The sequence below is a fragment of the Acipenser ruthenus genome, chromosome 48 (genome assembly GCF_902713425.1).
Source record: "Acipenser ruthenus chromosome 48, fAciRut3.2 maternal haplotype, whole genome shotgun sequence".
Lineage (NCBI taxonomy): Eukaryota > Metazoa > Chordata > Actinopteri > Acipenseriformes > Acipenseridae > Acipenser > Acipenser ruthenus.
The window spans coordinates 5,049,429-5,068,934 of record NC_081236.1 but is presented as its reverse complement, the minus strand read 5'-3'; the positions used below and the strand labels follow the sequence as shown (position 1 = coordinate 5,068,934).

The 19,506-nt window shown below is 39.7% G+C and overlaps 1 protein-coding gene across 1 annotated transcript in view; it reads right to left on the bottom strand.

The window, feature by feature from the left end:
• LOC117407805 (zinc finger protein 135-like) overlaps nucleotides 1–19,241 on the bottom strand; it is a 33,255-nt gene extending 14,014 nt beyond the window's left edge. The window contains exons 1-2 of the mRNA XM_059014623.1: nucleotides 19,024–19,241; nucleotides 15,554–15,669 (exon numbers count right to left, since the gene is read on the bottom strand). The gene's annotated coding sequence lies outside the window, so the exon portion shown is untranslated. The remainder of the gene's footprint in view (nucleotides 1–15,553; nucleotides 15,670–19,023) is intronic.
• Between the last annotated feature and the right edge of the window lie 265 nt (nucleotides 19,242–19,506).

The window sequence follows — 19,506 nt, the reverse complement described above, 5'->3', positions numbered from 1 at the left end:
CATCTACATTAGTGGCCAGTTTAATTTATTTTAGAAATGTAGCATTAAATTAATGTTTAACTTTTAATTTTGAATTACTGAATTGCATATGTTTGCAGCGCTTTTTTTTTCATTTAGCCATTGCCAATTATTTTTATTATTTTCTCCCAATTTAAATGGCCATTTACTTTTTTAAGCTCAGCTCACTGCTACCACCCTTGCGCTGACTCGGGAGGGCGAAGACGAACACACTGACCTCTGAAGCATGTGCCGTCAGCCGACTGCTTTTTTTTCACACTGCAGACTCACCATACAGCCACCCAAGAGCTACAGCGTCAGAGGACAACGCAGCTCTCGGGCAGCTTAGAGGCAAGCCCGCAGGCGCCCGGCCAGACGACAGGGGTCGCTGGTGCGAGGTGAGCCGAGGACACCCAGGCCGACCTAGCCATCCCTCCCCCCAGGCGACGCTTGGCCAATTGAGCGCCACCCCCTGGGAGCTCCCGTTCACGGTCAGCTGTGGAATAGCCTGGACTCGAACTCGCGACGTCCAGACTATACAGCGCATCCTGCACTCCACGTGGAGCACCTTTACTGGATGCGCCACTCGGGAGGCCGTTAGCAGTGTTTTTAATAAAGCAGTTCACCAGAAATAGGTTTTCTTTATCCGCTGAACTAATTTCATTAAATTTGGAAGTGGTGAAATCAACGTATAGTGTTTAATAAGGAATACAACGTTGTGTGTATTCCATAATGTAACACATTACTGTGTTCGTTTAAAAAGAAATGTTTTACAGTGTACATAAATCAATCAGGCTCGTCTAGTTTAGCATTATACTGTGTTTACTTGTTTTACTTTTCAAAGATAGAAACAGTACAGTTTCATGGAGGTGTTATGTTGTATGTGACTTTAAGAACATAAGAAATGTTACAAACAAGAGGAGGTCTGTTTGCCCATCTTGCTTATTTGGTTGTTTATTGATCCAAGCAAGAACCTCATCAAGCCATTTCTTGCAGTACCCGTGTGAATCAGATTCCACAACAGTGCTTCATTTTTTCATTCCTTGCTCACATTTTTAGGGCTCTTTTAAGATACCCCTGTATGTAAAATATCTGGTCTAGTTATAAAAAGTCTGCTTCAAGAAAAGTATTTCTGTGTAATTTGTAAGGTATAAACCACGACGGGCGGTGCGGTTCCCATGATATGTACCACGCCTGGGGTGGTGGGCCTTTAACTACCCCAGAAGTGGTATATATCATCGGGACCACACGGCCCAAAGTGGTTTATACTGCTTATAACACAGCTACCTGTCATTTGTGGAAAGAAAAATAATGAAAATAATTAAAACACATTTAAATTAAGATTAATTAATTAATTAATTGTTTGCTTAATAAAAATAAATTGCACATGTTCATTTATTGTGAATTTCTGCATCGAAAGTGCCACTTCACTAGAAACTAGAGGACTGAGCACAAGCGGTGATGATGGGCGGAGTTTCAAATGACACTAAGGAAATAAGGGGAGATTGCAAAGGAGACTGAAGCCGGATCTTGAAGTGAGTTTGTGAACTCGTTATATGCGAGGCACACATATTCTAGTACGTTTTCATCTTTTTGGATCTCAAAATATGTTTTTCTTAGTTGTCGGACACCCTCGCATCCAAGTCGTGCCAGATTAAGTTGACGATCGAACCAGACTTTACGCACCAATCCAACCGCGGTGTCGAGACAGTACCTCTGTTTCCCGCAGACGCTTAAATCCAGGCTGGTAATTCGGGGGGTGGTGTCTGGCCTTGTCGAGTTTTCCTGACTGACAGTTATACAGTATTGCTGGTTTTAAATTTGCTGTCAGCAGAGATGTTAACACCTCTACTGTTAAAATATGTATTAATTCCAGCTCAGCGTTATAAAACTTATTTTTATTTTATTTTTTTCCGATGGACTGCTGATTTCACTCAGAAAGTTGGTGTTGAACATTTTGCAGGCAGTAGTGGCAGACATACTGTGCTGGTGTGTTGGTACTATCATTAGATAGAAGTAAATCATTAGATTCAGACACTTGTCATTGTCTGGTGTTATTTGTATGCCAGCTATTTCAACACATTCTCTTCTGTGGCACATCTTGTCACAAGAAGCACAGTGTGTTTTGGTGCGACAGCTGAGCATTGTGTGCAAGTCAGAAATTAAGAACATAAGAAAGTTTACAAACGGGAGGAGGTCATTCGGCCCATCTTGCTTGTTTGGTTGTTAGTAGCTTATTGATACCAGAATCTCATCAAGCAGCTTCTTGAAGGATCCCAGGGTGTCAGCTTCAACAACATTACTGGGGAGTTGGTTCCAGACCCTCACAATTCTCTGTGTAAAACTTGGGAACTAGACCTCCCAGATCACCAACCTCAGTGGGCCGGCCCACCTCCTTACATGGAGACAGCGGTTGGCCCCCAGCTGGGGTAGATTTACTGCCCCGGCCCGCTGCAGTATCAGCAGCGGGACAGACAGCTAACCCCAGTGCCTTCTGCCCCGATTGTCTGTTTTAGGTGCCATGAGCCAGGACACATCGCCCGCTTGTGCCCCGCGGCAATGGAGTGCAACGTGGAGACATGTTATCTGGCATCTGAAGCAGGTAAGGAACGGGGAAATGGTCTGGAGGGGCCTTGTATTATTGATGTGGTGGTTGGTAATGTGAGTACCCATGCTTTAGTGGACTCAGGGTGTGCACAGACCTTAATTCAAACATCTCTCTTAGGCGGTATGTCGTAGCAGATACAAGGCAAGGTGGCGATCTCCTGTATCCATGGAGACACGGCGACATATCCCACCCTAAAAGCATACGTGTCATAAGAACATAAGAAAGTTTACAAACGAGAGGAGGCCATTCAGCCCATCTTGCTCGTTTGGTTGTTAGTAGCTTATTGATCCCAGAATCTCATCAAGCAGCTTCTTAAAGGATCCCAGGGTGTCAGCTTCAACAACATTACTGGGGAGTTGGTTCCAGACCCTCACAATTCTCTGTGTAAAAAAGTGCCTCCTATTTTCTGTTCTGAATGCCCCTTTATCTAATCTCCATTTGAGACAGTTAACTAAAGTAAGGTAGTCCAAGATTTGTGCTGATCAGGGTTTGTGAAAGCAGCCAAAAAAGTTGGATATTTCAAGTTATTTCTAACATTGCATTAAGTAACTAATTGTTAGTTCAATTGGGGGATCAATTTAATAATTGAGAACTCAGTTGGAACACAAACAGCAGACACAGTGGGTCCCCAGGACCAGGTTTGAGAAAAACTGACATAAGTTATGATGATTATATATATATATATATATATATATATATATATATATATATATATATATAGATAAATAGATATATCCGCGGTTGTCTGTTCTTGACTTTTCCTAAACACATATATTAAATACCCTGATGGCGTTTGAAAGTCAGAATCGCAAAAATAAAAGTTGAGCACTTTTCCCTAGAACCACAAAAGTAGTCATTTTGACAGCTTGTTACAATCCATGCTTTTATTGTCAATATAGCCTACAATACGCTATTTTTTATATGTATACAAGGCAGTTTGTTATCTGTACCACCGCCGAGTTTACAGCAGTATGTATTTGAATAAAATATTGCTCTTGTCTAGATATGTGTTATCCAAATCTCTATCGTAATCCTATCAATTCCTTGGAGACCTGCCACCTGGCTGTCTACATGAGCATATATAGTCTGCTGTCTTATAATATTTGTGACGGACAGCGAATTAATCTGAATCAACAATCTTCCTCTCGACCGGTGAGGGCACTGTACAACAGGAACTGCGGGCTTCGTACTGAATGGTTGGGCAGTTCATTCCGGGGACAGTCGGAAGCCGGCCATTCAGGAAGAGGGCGGCGTTACGGTACCTGGAGTCATCGCCCTAGTACGGTGAGCGAAGTTTCAGTCATGAATTGGAGGAGACGTGATTGAACTAGCTATCGGAGGGGGCGGGGCTTAGGGTACTTTAGGGGGATGTGACGCCGTCATTGGTTCCTTTGTTGTGGTTAATGGGAGGAGACAAGGACGGAACCTTGAATGAAGTGTGGTTCCATTGATAAAACGGTTGTGTTTGTTTTGCCAGACGGTTGATACAAAGCCGGGAGCTGCAGCAAGAAGCCAGCCCGGACCTGAACGCACAAGAGCACCACCACTCAGAGCACCGCACCTGCACCAGAGCACACAGTCTGGAGACATGTTGTTGTGACTGTATTACGTGTTTTGTGTTGGAATTATTATTTCGGGACTGCAACCCCTTTGTTTTGTCGCTGGCAATACCCATTGCTGGGTAGAGCCAGCTTTATTATTTGAAAACCTTGTCAAGGGAATTAAAGAACCTGACCTGTGAACTTTGTGTTTGCCCTTTGTTGAAGCACCTTGAATCACCTGTACACCGGAGCACTACAAACCACTTTGCCACAAGTTGTGTCAGAATCGGGAGCATGGACATAGCTGCACTAACCACGCTGCTACAGGCACTGGAGCACAGATGGGAGACAGAGGATAGACAGAGGGAGGAGAGATACACGGCGCTGATCGAGAGGGTCGGTCTCGGAAATGCACCCCAAACACCAGCAATACCCGTGATGGCGCCTCCTAAAGCGCGGGCGCAAAAGATGACTGCAGAGGATGACCCGGAGGCGTACTTGGTTGCCTTCAAGTGGTTGGCCATCACCGCGTTATGGCCGAAGGAGTACTGGGCCAGCCAACTGGGTCCCTGTCTGATCGGGGAAGCCCAGGCAGGGTACCAGGCTATGACCAATGAGGAGGCTAGCCAGTACGACCTTGTCAAACAGGCCGTCCTCCGACGCCTGAATATCACGGGGGAAACACACCGGGTGCGGTTCTGGGAGTATCGGAGGCCACGGGAGACCCGCCCCAGGGTGGACGTGCAAAAACTTTGTGACCACATGGTGCACTGCAGAAACCCTGCAGAAAAGACGGGTCAGCAAATGGGAGAAGCCATCGTCCTGGAGCAGTTCTGCCATGTGGTCGGCGCCAAAACCCAAGGATGGATACGGCGCCACAATCCGACCACCTTGGAGGCCGCTGTCAAACTTGCGGAGAATTATGAGGACTCCCTGGTCTCCATAAAGACAGGACTACTGACCCCTCTCGTTGTGCCAATCACCCGCGGATCAGTGTCCTCGTCTCTCCAGTTGGGAACTAGACCTCCCAGATCACCAACCTCAATGGGCCGGCCCACCTCCTTACATGGAGACAGCGGTTGGCCCCCAGCTGGGGTAGATTTACTTCCCCCGACCCGCTGCAGTATCAGCAGCGGGACAGACAGCTAACCCCAGTGCCTTCTGCCCCGATTGTCTGTTTTAGGTGCCATGAGCCTGGACACATCGCCCGCTTGTGCCCCGCGGCAATGGAGTGCAACGTGGAGACATGTTATCTGGCATCTGAAGCAGGTAAGGAACGGGGAAATGGTCTGGAGGGGCCTTGTATTATTGATGTGGTGGTTGGTAATGTGAGTACCCATGCTTTAGTGGACTCAGGGTGTGCACAGACCTTAATTCAAACATCTCTCTTAGGCGGTATGTCGTGGCAGATACAAGGCAAGGTGGCGATCTCCTGTATCCATGGAGACACGGCGACATATCCCACCCTAAAAGCATACGTGTCATAAGAACATAAGAAAGTTTACAAACGAGAGGAGGCCATTCAGCCCATCTTGTTCGTTTGGTTGTTAGTAGCTTATTGATCCCAGAATCTCATCAAGCAGCTTCTTGAAGGATCCCAGGGTGTCAGCTTCAACAACATTACTGGAGAGTTGGTTCCATACCCTCACAATTCTCTGTGTAAAAAAGTGCCTCCTATTTTCTGTTCTGAATGCCCCTTCATCTAATCTCCATTTGTGACGCCTGGTCCTTGTTTCTTTTTTCAGGTCAAAGAAGTCCCCTGGGTTGACATTGTCTATACCTTTTAGGATTTTGAATGTTTGAATCAGATCGCCGCGTAGTCTTCTTTGTTCAAGACTGAATAGATTCAATTCTTTTAGCCTGTCTTCATACGACATGCCTTTTAAACCCGGGATAATTCTGGTTGCTTTTCTTTGCACTCTTTCTAGAGCAGCAATATCCTTTCTGTAACAAGGTGACCAGAACTGAACACAATATTCTAGGTGAGGTCTTACTAATGCATTATAAAGTTTTAACATTACTTCCCTTGATTTAAATTCAACACTTCTCACAATATATCCAAGCATCTTGTTGGCCTTTTTTATAGCTTCCCCACATTGTCTAGTTGAAGACATTTCTGAGTCAACATAAACTCCTAGGTCTTTTTCATAGTTCCCTTCTTCAATTTCAGTATCTCCCATATATTTATAATGCACTTTTTTATTGCCTGCATGCAATACTTTACACTTTTCTCTACCAAATGTCATTTGCCATGTGTCTGCCCAGTTCTGATCATTTTGAATGATTGTGTCGTCTGCAAATTTAACGAGTTTGCTTACTATACCAGAATCTAAATCATTAATGTAGATTAAGAATAGCAAAGGACCTAATACTGATCCCTGTGGTTACCTCACTCCATTTTGAGGTTTCTCCTCTAATCAGTACTTTGTTTTCTACCTGTTAACCACTCCCTAATCCATGTGCATGCATTTCCTTGAATCCCTACTGCGTTCAATTTGAGAATTAATATTTTATGCGGGACTTTGTCAAAAGCTTTCTGGAAATCTAAATAAACCATGTCGTATGCTTTGCAGTTATCCATTTTCAGTGTTGCATCCTCAAAAAAGTTAAGCAGGTTAGTTAGACACAATCTCCCTTTCCTAAAACCATGCTGACTGTCTCCCAGGAAATTGTTACCATATAGGTAATTTTCCATTTTGGATTTTATTATAGTTTCCATAAGTTAACATATAATAGAAGTCAGGCTTATTGGTCTGTAGTTACCTGGTTCGGTTTTGTCTCCCTTTTTGTGGATCGGTATTACGTTTGCTATTTTCCAGTCTGTCGGTACAACCCCTGTGTCAAGAGACTGTTGCATGATCTTGGTTAGCGGTTTGTAAATAACTTCTTTCATTTCTTTGAGTACTATTGGGAGGATCTCATCACTTCTGCCTCTGTTATGCTAAAGTTATTTAAAATTGGGTAGGAACAGGTCGACATGTGGGGCATGTTGTCCATGTCCTCCTTTGTAAAAACCTGTGAAAAGTAATCATTTAATATATTTGCTATTTTTTTCTTCATCTATGATTTTGCCATTGTAATGTGTCAATTTAAACAAAAAGTAATGGTTTTGCAGGTATTTTCTGTTGAGGGGAAACTACAATATTTATAAAGAAAAAACTACTTAATCCAAGAAAACAGAAAAATTGTTGAAGCACAGAAAGTACAGTGGCTACGACAAAAGTGTGTAATGAGCAAAACCAGGTGTCTGACCTTCATGCATTTGGATAAAATGTGTTTGTGAAATAATAGAACAAAAATTATAAAAGCTACACTGTAAAAACGAACTGTAAAACACTTATTTGTCACCCTTTTCAAACACGTCACTGGGTTTATGATTTTAAATGTGTTTAGGAATTAAACACAGTGTGGTTTTTATTTTATAAACTTATGATTTGTAACACTTCATACACATTTATAACAGGGCTGGTGTTTAAAATCTAAAAGTTAAAGTATAGCAAAAACGGCACAGATTAAACACATAACGTTTAACAATTATTTAGAGTTCCAAATGACTAAACACCTGTGCTATACCAAATTACGTATAAACACTGCTGTTTAGGAATAGAGCACTTCTATTTTTTTTACTATACACACGCCATTTAGATATTAAACATGTCACACTTTCTGTGGTTTTACAGTGTAAATGTGTGAAAAGAAGACAGATGTAGCCACAGTTGTCAAATTTAATGTCACTTCTGTTAATGTCACACTCTTCTACGGGCTCCCGAGTGGCGCATCCAGTAAAGGCACTCCGCGCAGGATATGCCCTATAGCCTGGAGATCGCAGGTTCGAATCCAGGCTATGTCACAGCCGACCGTGACAGGGAGTTCCTTGGGGGCGGCGCACAATTGGCTGAGCGCTGCCCGGGTAAGGAGGGCTTAGGTCAGCAGGGGAATCCACGGCTCACCGCGCATTAGCGACCCCTGTGGCCGATAGGGCGCCTATGGTTCTGCAGTGGAGCCGCCAGATCTGTGTTGTCCTCCGGCACTATAGGTCTGGTGGCATTGATGTGGATCTGCAGTGCGAAAAATGACGGCTTGGCAGGAGCACGTTTCGGAGGACGCGTGTTTCAGCCACCGTTTCCCAAGTCGGCGGGGGGGGTTGCGAGCGGTGAGCCGAGGATACAGATAATTGGGCGCATGCTGAAATGGGGAGAAAACCGGGGTAAAAAAATTAGCGACGACTAAATTTAAAAAAAAAAAAAAAAAATGTCACACTCTTCTTATCATCAAATTGAAATGTCCCGGGCCGAATATAATGCATGCTGTGACTTTGATGTTTTTTTTTTTTAAATGTATTAATGATCAATGCAGTGATAAAATAACTGCAACTTTTATGCATGCTTTCCTGTTTAAACATGTTTAAATCATTTATATCGATAAGGCAGTTACACTGATATATTAACAGTATTTTCATGATTTTGGTTTAATACAGCATATGATTGGAACTACATAAAATATATATATACAGTATATTAATACCTAAAAGCACATGTGTCAGTTTGTAGAATTGTGCACACCGTAAACTGAAAGAAAAGCTGTTTGGGGTCTTCTTCTAATTACAGAAGCAGCATAATGCCTGGAATTGTACTTTAAATGAATAACATGTGATAATGTCCCAGCTGTGCTTATTGGCACCGTTTGCAGTAAAACATGTAAATCAAATTAACAATAAATATATGGCACATTGGTCATGCAAACATAATAAATGCAAAATTAGCAAAATGCTTTGCTGGTAAAATTGTCTTGTGTTACAGCAATATAACCTAGCAATATCAGAATAAAATCGAACACAGTAAATAGTGAGAAATATCTGAACTTACTGTATGTTGCTGCTCGACATACAATTGGTAGAAACCAGAAAATCCTTGAATCCTCAGAATCTCCACAGTTTCTATATAATTAATAAATTCTACCTCACTTCAATCCAACGAAGCTCCCAGCTCAGTGAAGGAGGAATGATAATAAGTACCACTTTCTTGCAAACTTTCCCACAACATAGTCTAGTGTGATAAACAACTTTGCAGGTCATTTGTTATCAAATATTTTTATCAGGGCCAAATGAGAGTATGCCAAGTCCTTTGGGGCCATGACTAATTAAAATAAATATATTACCACTAAGATATACACTATATAGGCCTATTCTCAAAACAGCACGGCTAAATATTTAAAAGTTAATATTCAAAATAAGTAAGCAGCTATTACTTATTAATTTATTTTTGATCAAAAGAGCCACCTTCACAATATTAGGAATCTGTCATCCACCTAACATAGCCTACCTTATATAACAAATGTGTCCGTTTCATTTATTTTTTTAACCAACGGTGGATAATGCATTGCTGAGTTTGTTGCGCTCACGTATCAGGTGGTGTCTGAAATGATCCTAATGCAATTAAACCAGCGGGTGGAGGCGTGTGGCAATGTGCCCTGCCCCTGTGTGCATTTCTGTGTTATATGTTGTGTGTGGTGTGTTAATGTTGGTGTACAGATATTGCTGCACGGGATATAAATGGGTGTGTGTAGCACGAGTTATTTAAAATGTATAACTGTATTTAGGCACAGGGATTGCACTTTACTTCATGTGCATTTAAGTACTTAATATGTGAGCACAGGGTTTTCACAGATTAGTTCACGTGCTGGGAGTCAATTGATAGATAGATAGATATATAGATGCACAAAGCACTCACTCAGGGTTGTGTGTTCGGTGAGTGGAGAACGGGTGTGGAGAGGAGAGAATTTAAAAACTAAGGAAAAAGAAAATAAGTTTATTTTTTACTCACCGTGTTTGTGTGTCTGTTCGTCCACTGTTTACTTGTTAGTCCGTTTTGTTTGTCTATTTATTTTGGTGTAAAGTGCTGTGTCCTGTGTTTTGTTCAACCGTTTATTTTTGTTTATTTAATAAACTTACTGAGTGCAGCCATTGCACCTTCCACTACTGTATGTCTGTGTACTCCTTTCCGGTCTGACGTCACCACTAAAGCCAGCCTGTTCACAAGGCGTGAAATAAATATATTTATAACTTCTCTTATGCAATTATTTAAATATCGATTAATAAAAATCAGTCAGAACAGTGCGTCTCAGGTGCCTTATAGAAAAGTGAGAGAGCTGTGCTGCAATGGAATCAGAGATGAAAAGTTCTGCTAAGAGAGAATAGTAGTGAGTAGCTGGCGAGCGCAGCGACCTGGGAATCTTTAAGTCGAGCAAAGCAAGGTGGGAATTATTTACGATGAGCGCAACGAGCTGGGAATTTTTTAAGGCGAGCAAAGCTGCTGGCATCAATAAATTAAAAGTAAATAAGCTCATTTTTGCTGTTTAATCTACTATTTGTTATTGTAAACAAGTAACACTCCAAAGAAAAGTTTAAAGTACCTGGTACTGCCAGGCAGTCTCCCATCCAAACCAGAAATTTATTATTTTATTTCTCAGCAGACACCCTTATCCAGGCCAACTTTCTAATTTTGACGTTATTTTTTATATTTATACAGTTGGGATTTTTACTGGACCAATCTAGGTTGTAGTGACAAAGTGGGTCATAATATCATTCTATGTGTGAAAGTAACAGAATTGAAATATACAGAGGGGGAATCGTAAACCATTCTCTGTGTCTTCAAAGGGCCGCGTCGGAACGAGAACAACCAATGAAAAACACTCCATGTGGACTCAGGCACTGCCCAAAATAACCAAACTACCCAATCACAGGGTAAAGAGAACATTACAAAAGTATGAGCGCGACACTCAAACAGGGCTCTTTGAACTGTGACAATTTGAGATCCAGCCTGCGGCCAGCTGGAACAGAGATACCGTTTTCGGACACTCTAATATGAGATAACTATTCTAGTGTTTGCCTTGGTGTGGGAGTCCACTGCGTAAGATGTCTAAGTACTTGTAATCTAATTTCTAACTTGATCACCGGAGAAAGAGTTGGATGAACATCTGAAGTCGACATAAATTGAAATATATTCAATTTATTGAGCTGGCAGTGCCGGAGTTTGCGGTGGAATATCCCACACATAACCGGACAAAGAATGCACATATTGGTGGAGAAATTGCTGTTTCAGTGGAACACCTAAATAGTTAATGACTCTTGTTCTTTGCAAAGACATTTCTTTCGTACCCTGAAGTGGAGAAGAAACACGAGGAAGGCAGACCCTGGAACCTGGACCTGTCCTTGCCAGCCGGAGAGCTCTCAAGCACCTGTATTGTTGAAGACACGGAACAGCTGGAGGAGGCAGCGCACGTCCGTTAAGTATTCAATAAGTAGTGTTTTAATCCTCTTATGAACTCGAAAATAAGCAGACCTTAAAGTAAAATTAACGTTTTGTTTTAGGTAGAATGTAAGAAATGTATTATTGCTTTCAATTCATACTTTGTGTTAATGAACACCATAGTATTTGTTTTTATGTGCTTTATACAAATTAATGTGGGTTTTACAAGGCAATTGTCATTCTGCGTTAGAAGCTAGAATCCAAATTTAGCTGTCTTGATAATAGATAATTCTCGATATGTTGTCTGGACGCAAATAGCGTCTTTATCTAGCAAGAGCGAGAATTGCCTTCTGAACCAAAACTACATATGTGAGACTTATTTAACGATGCTTTGATTATCAAATATTAACGAAAGTAAATATTTGTGTTACTAACGATACCCCTGTTAAGACTAACATTAGTCTTAAATAGTGGTCAGGAATGCATTTGTAACCTTAAAGGGAATCTCCCACAGATTGCGTTGGATCGCTGATCAACCAGCGGGAGTGGGGTGTTGTTTAAACTTTCTTTTCTGTACGGTTTAGTTAATTCTTCCTTTCTATATTATTTTAGTTTAGTTGTTGCACCTTTAATTTTTTTTAAATGTTTCCTTTATTTAGTTTTATTTTTAATAAAACTGTTCTTTTGTATTCCCTAGAAACGTTGTCTAGTCTGATTATTTCGATAACAGTCGGGTTTTACATGACGAATTCAAAACAAGGTATTTTATTATGACAATTTAAACTAGTCCAAATACAAATATACCTTGCACACTACTAGGTACAGCAATGATGTGTCCCCCCACCTGGGATTGAACTCATGACCCTCCAGTCTCTAACCACTACTCCTCAGATGCTCAAGTGAAGGATCACTTGTGTCTAGTTGTATAACTTTTTTTTTTTAAATGAAACTTGAAGTTTTTATATAAGTATACAAATGTCAATTGCACTGGATGAAAGCATCAGCCAAATCAATTAAGAGAACATATTTTTTTTTCTGGCTTGCTATTTATTAATTTATTTATACTTTTATAATATAAACATGTATTCATTTCTACATTTATTTATTTCAAAATATCTTATTTCTAAGTATGTATTCCTCTATGCATTTATTTAAATCATTTATTTATTTCTACCTAATAAATTATTGTTTTATTTATTTTTAATTAAACAAGGAAGTACAATTTATCAGAGATTTAGACAAGGAAGCTACATGCCACTCTTGAGTACAATTCCAGTCTATGTTATCTACCAAAAAACAGGAAACTGGATATTTTCAAACAGGAAATTGAAAATTTCTAGAATCGAGCAGAACCTTCACGTTTTCAGCGAAAGCTGGTCAGGCATGGATGCAAGCTTAAAAAATTAACTCATTTCAACAACAACGCAGTGGTGCAGTGAGCTAAGGCCGTGTGCTCTTCAAGGACCTCATGTTGCAAGTTCAAACAACTTTTTTTTTGCGATGTGCTGTTTTATAACAAATAAATTGTTTAATATAAATGGTGTGGCTGTCAAACTATTTGCATTCCCTGGTTTATTTTGATGTTGACCAACATGTGAAATCACATGATTGGTAGATGTCCAGCTATTTAGCTTTTCTGTTTGAAAAGTTGTTACACACTATTAAAAAGTAATAAGAAGACTTTTGAATATTGTCCAAAATTTTCATTCAATCCAAGATGGCTTCCACACCATGTGACCAAAGACCGCCATATTGACCATGACACAACATCCTATAGACTTCTACATCCGTGTCAAATTTCGTGCGTTTTGGTGCAGCCGATAAGAAGTTATAGGCAGTTTTATAGCCAGTTGCGTATGTTGATGATGTCATGCAGTGTGGACGCCATGATTTTCACACTAGCACCTTCCCTTGAACAAGCGTAACAGATGACCATACTGAGATGTTTTATTCCAATTTTTGTTTCAATCGGATAAGCGGTTTCAGAGAAGAAGTTTGAATTTTGATGATTTTATATTTTTATGGTAATTTTATGTCATTAATCAATGTGGTTGCCAAACCAAAGAACCAATCAGCTTCATATTAACAACAGTTAATCATGGACTATCCCTCAACATGTATAGCAATTTTCAGAATTCTGCAGTACGCGGTTTCCAATACATAGGCGTTTAAACAAATTCCGCAAAATCCAATATGGCTGCTGAACCATGTGACTTGCGCAAATTTGCTGAATATCACCAACTATCATCCATAGGCATCTACCAGTGTACCGAATTTCGTGAGTTTTTGATCATGTTGTGGTAGAAAAAAAAAATAATAATATTATTATTTTATTAATAATAATCATCCTAAAAAAAATAGGCTTCCCCAGCCTACGGCTTGGAAGCCTAATAATAATAATCCTAACAAAAACAATAGGCTTCCCCAGCCTACGGCTTGGAAGCCTAATAATAAACACAGCAATAACAATCGGCTTCCCAGTCTATGGCTTGGAAGCCTAATCATCACCATGGAGTTTGTAATTGTAGTGTACTGTCTGTAACAATAATAATCATCGTATCGAGTTTGTAATTGTAGTGTACTGTCTGTAACAATAATAATCATCACCATGGAGTTTGTAATTGTAGTGTACTGTCTGTAACAATAATAATCATCGTATCGAGTTTGTAATTGTAGTGTACTGTCTGTAACAGTAATAATCATCACCATGGAGTTTGCAATTGTAGTGTACTGTCTGTAACAATAATAATCATCACCATGGAGTTTGTAATTGTAGTGTACTGTCTGTAACAATAATAATCATCACCATGGAGTTTGTAATTGTAGTGTACTGTCTGTAACAATAATAATCATCACCATGGAGTTTGTAATTGTAGTGTACTGTCTGTAACAATAATAATCATCACCATGGAGTTTGTAATTGTAGTGTACTGTCTGTAACAATAATAATCATCGTATCGAGTTTGTAATTGTAGAAAACTCCTTTCAGGCATTAATGCATCTGCTTCATTAAATCATAAGCAAAGCTGCAGGAGTTAAACACCTTGACTCAAGATCAGTATTAAGTGTTGTGACACACAATGTGTTATAATTACAAACAGTTACAATTATACAATTTCCACACAGAAATGCAGCTACTGCGCCATCTCTGAAACGTTTTAACAAGTGTGTAAAATACCCTTTCACACAGCATGAAATTGCACAATCTATGCCGGTGTAATACTGTCATAACCCTTTCACACAGCCAAAGAGATCGCGTGAGTACGACTTTCAAACCTGTCAATCAACAGACTGTTCTCATGGCAACAACAGACTGTTCTTCTGCAATCTGAAACACTGACATTTGTAAAGAAAGAGGTGCCGGGGCGCAAGCAATGACAATAATACCAACCCTAAGAAGAGCATATTCAAAATCAGAACACGTTTATTTGAAAGAGTATTGTACGTACTTGTGTTAGATGTTTACAATCACGTATTCTACATCATATACAAAGTAGTAGTGCGTGCAGAGAAATTAAAGGCAACCGCAGGACAAATAATTAAAAATAAAAAAAGCCTGTATACATGTTTTGTTATGGTTTTGCTTTTAAATGGTTTAAAAAACAAACAAATTAAAAGGCATTCAGAGGCACTCCTGAAGGACGAAATTGATGAAAAAACACACCCCAACACGAACATTGGTTTGACCCACGGTCTGCACTATTATCAGCGATGCAACAGAAGCCGCTGGTAGATTACAAAAACGATTAATTAAACTTAGGCTAGGTAGTTGTAATCTAGTATGTTTTTATTCTCTATTAATTTAATTATATTCATTGAAAAAGGCAAGAGAACCAGATTGTTATTAATTTTATTGTTTTGGCTTAATATAATATAGCAGGATAATGTTCCTATTGAAGTAGGCTACAACATATAATTTTTTTCAGTTTTTGCATGCACGCCCCTTACCTACCTACGCTGGAGTGACGTGGCATGTTGACTTTGAAGCCACACCCACTATAGCGCTTCAGTGGCGGTATAGCCTTTCACACAGACCTATAAGCCGCTTCAGTGGCGGTTCTGAACCGTCATAACCCCTCTGTGTGAAAGCACTTTCTGACAATATAAGCCGAGTATGAAGCTGATTTAAAAGTGCAATGAAAAAAGAAAGAGAACCTTACTTCAGGTATTGTCAGTGGGATCTGCAGCACGGCTCTAATCACTTGCTCAGACTGTCCCGTCAGTGAATGTGTCCTTTCTTCTCTTCACACGAGAGCCGTTAGCAGCCACTCCAAATCTAAAAATGTGTTGAAATGTTTAGTTTAGTTCAAGGAGAACATGGATTTTTATAATTCATCTATTTGCTTTCACTTAAGTACGCAATAAGGCATAAGGTATATCCCACACCCTGAAGTGCCTTATTGCGCTTATAAAATGGGTCAACTATCATTTTTATTAACCCTTTGTGGTCCTATGTCGGACCTCGTCAGACATTGCAATTTTCCCTGTCCGACATCATCAAAAAGACATAGAACAGGTCTCTAGTCGTTTTATCTCCTGAAAATGAAGAGAAAACGATTCAATGGCCGAGTAAGACCGATAGGAGCCGAGAGAAGCCGAAAAAAGGGGGGGGGGGCGTATCTCATGAATACAGATAGCCCCAACACCACATAGATAACACGGACATAAACAAGATAGCTGCTTCTGCATCCAGCGATCAAAGAATATCACAGACATTTGCAGAGCTTTTTTTAGATGTTTTAGTAATAAAATAATGACTTGGATCACATTATTGAGGAGTTTGGTGATAAAACGAGTGATCAGGAGACGATTTATTGGTATGCATTACTATGTAGAGGTATGTAAAAAATACAGCCAACAAGGGGTGGGGTGGGGCTGGAGATGCAGAACTGAGTGTCCTGTTGATATGCAGTGCCTTTTAAACCTGTTTTACTGTGAAAAAAATACTTAAACAGCACGTCTAAAATAAACTGCGCGTGTGAACATAAATTGGACCTGACGCGCCTGAGACGCACTGAATAAATGGACCACTAAGGGTTAAATAGCCTTCCACCTCTGCCTGACCTAAGAAAAACCAGTCCCTTAAAACTTAAAAAAATAAAATAAAACAAAAAATGCATTAATCCTTTGCGGTCAATTTATTCAGCTTGTCAGGTCCAATTTATTTGCACACATGTAGTTTATTTTAGACGTGCCGTTTAAAAGTATTTATTTTCACAGTAAAACAGGTACAGGTTAAAAGGCTCTGCATATCAACAGGACACTCAGTACTGCATCTCCAGCCCTGCCCCACACCTTTTTCGCTGTCCGGGATATTTTTTGAGCGCCGGATGCGGAAGCAGCTATTTTGTTTGTTTATGGCCGTATTATCTCTGTGGTGCCGGGGCTATGTGTATTGCTCGGATATGCCCCCTATTTTTTATTTTTTTGACTTCTCTCGCCTACTATCGATCTCCCTCAGTCATTGAATAGTTTTCTTGGCTTTTTCCGGAGAAAAAACGACTAGAGACCTGTGTTTTACGTCTTTTTGATGAAAATTATAATATCACAGGACACAGGACCACAGAGGGTTAATTAAATTATTAAAAACGACATTTTTTTAAAATAAACATTTAACTGATTAAAACCAAGAAGCACTATTTATAGATGTTAAATTGAACACTGCCATTGAAATTGCAGTTTTGAAGATTTAGGGATTTTACTAACATATTTTTTCAAACTTAGTACAGGGCAGAGAGGATTTCCGGGGATGGAGTAAATGAAACCTCTGAGTTTTTCTTTATTTGATTCATTATAATTCTTGTGATTCTTGGTTTGTTCATTAAATTTTAAAGTGCAATATTCCTGCCGTATTCATCATGGCAAAGCACAAACGAGTCTGCTTTTAAATAATGCAGACCTTCTTTGCCACATCTGGCCATATTTAGTTGCACATCAAACCAAACCTCTCAGGTGACAGTGTTGGGGAAGATTATTATTATTATTATTATTATTATTATTATTATTATTTTAAATCATCCTTTGTGATCCGGGGGTAGTGACAGGAGGTATCCATGCCAGATTTGTGTTCCGCTTCACAGTGGCAACAAAGATGTTGTTTGCATTTTGAAATACTCAGTCACTTCTCAAATTCACTTTGCGGCTTGTTGCTGGACTGTTTATAAAATGGTTAAGACAGGCTGGTAAGGTCACATAGCATGAGACAGAATACTCCTGTCCCTCTGAGCTACGCACAGTGGCATAAAACTCCCAGAGCAAATGATTTAGATCAGATAAAGGAATTACTTTGAAAGCAGCATTTAATGATTGTTGTTTTTCTATGTCCAGAAGCTGCGCTTCAGCAAGTTCAAAATGCCTAGTAGTAGTACTTCCTTTACCACTTGAATTATTGTTGGTGTCCGATTCAGACTCATTCAAAATCTCATCTAGAGTCTGGTTTCCCAAAAGATCAAAATTGATATAAATCTTGTTAGTCATCTTTATTGCAAATTTAAATCTAGCTAACTTTTTTTAATTATTTTTTTTCCAAATTATATATTAAATGTGGTTAGTCTTGCTTATTAATATAATTTTAAATCTGGCTACCGTTTATTTTTTTCATAATTCTAGTATAGCTACAAGTGATTCGCCACTTCTTGAAAATAAGTGCCAGCCCATGGGGATATGCTGTAATATTCACACCCCCATTTGACTGGTTTTGACCAATCAGGACAGAGTAGTTAAAAGACTCATTTTACAAACAGATGTGTACAGCACTATGAGATTACAAGAATACAGTTTAAGATACTGTGAAAGAAGCCGTTCAAGGGGAGGGGACAATTTCACCCGACAGGTGACAAAGGAAGTGCAGCACTATCTGAATGCAAGGCTTGTAAACTGATGTTTATTTTAACCTCGTGTGGTGCCAGATATCCTGTATCAAAATACAAATACGTAGTTACTATATAAACAAGTTTCTTTCACGTATCAATATTAAAAAATAGAGTGTGTGAAGTTCCACAGCACGAGTTTGTAATTGAGGTCTCCCTCGGTGTTTTAAATGATACCAGCAGAATAAAACTAGTAAAGACAACACTTCATTGAAAGTATATTTAAAAATGATTTCAAACACATTAAAAAGGATAGAAAGCCAGCTTACCGTGTGTGTTCAGGTAAGTATAAAACAATATGCACAGTATTAACGTTTTGGAAGCACTACTGTTACAATAATTACGGTACACTTAAACGCACTCCACAGTACTAGTTGCTACTGAAAATATTTGTTATCTTGTTTTAAAAAATTCCCAATCTCCGCTTCCGAATTCTGATTCCCGATTGCTAGTCTATAGTTTCCACGCTGTCTCAAGAATAAAAAAAAAACATGCACGAAAAAAAAACAGCCAGACCGCCAAATACAATATTGAGCTAAATGTTCCAAAACAAACACAATGTGGCTGGAAAACCGCCAATCTGCCAGCCCTGTGCCTGAGGCACGCAGACTGCAACCAACAAAGCCGCTTCACTAATACAACACACACATAACAACAATGCGCTCATGTCCCACAACAATCTGACTCTTTTAAAGTAATGAAATATAACAGCTTTCTGTAGTTTTAAAACATATTTCACAACTCAATAAAGACTCCCTTACCTCCTATCTCAGTGTTTGTCTGCCTTCCACAGAACGAGGGAGGCGCTGCAGAACGAGGAATATACCAATAGCAAAATATAAACCGTTTAGTTCGGTTTGGCAATTCATCTAATATGGACGGCAAATGGAATTGTGATATTTTTTAATTAAAAATTAACAATACTTTCAATTCTAACATCGTAAATGGGCTATTTGTACTGTAGTTTTTCCAGTGAATACAATTTGAATCCCCCTCCCTCATGCTGGAGTTGGTATAGCAGTATATCAATAGGGACGCTGTGATTGAACGCAGCAGCGTCGATGCAGCGAGTTTGTTGCTGATGTATGATCTGTGTTTTGTGTACCGATATTGCTATTTCCTGACCTTATCAGAACGAGATGTTCAAACACTAACGGCATACCACTGATAATGTTTTTAGAAGTATATTAGGTTAATTGAACTTGAGCGCCGTTGTCACAAACAGATCCACAATGGCGCAGGCA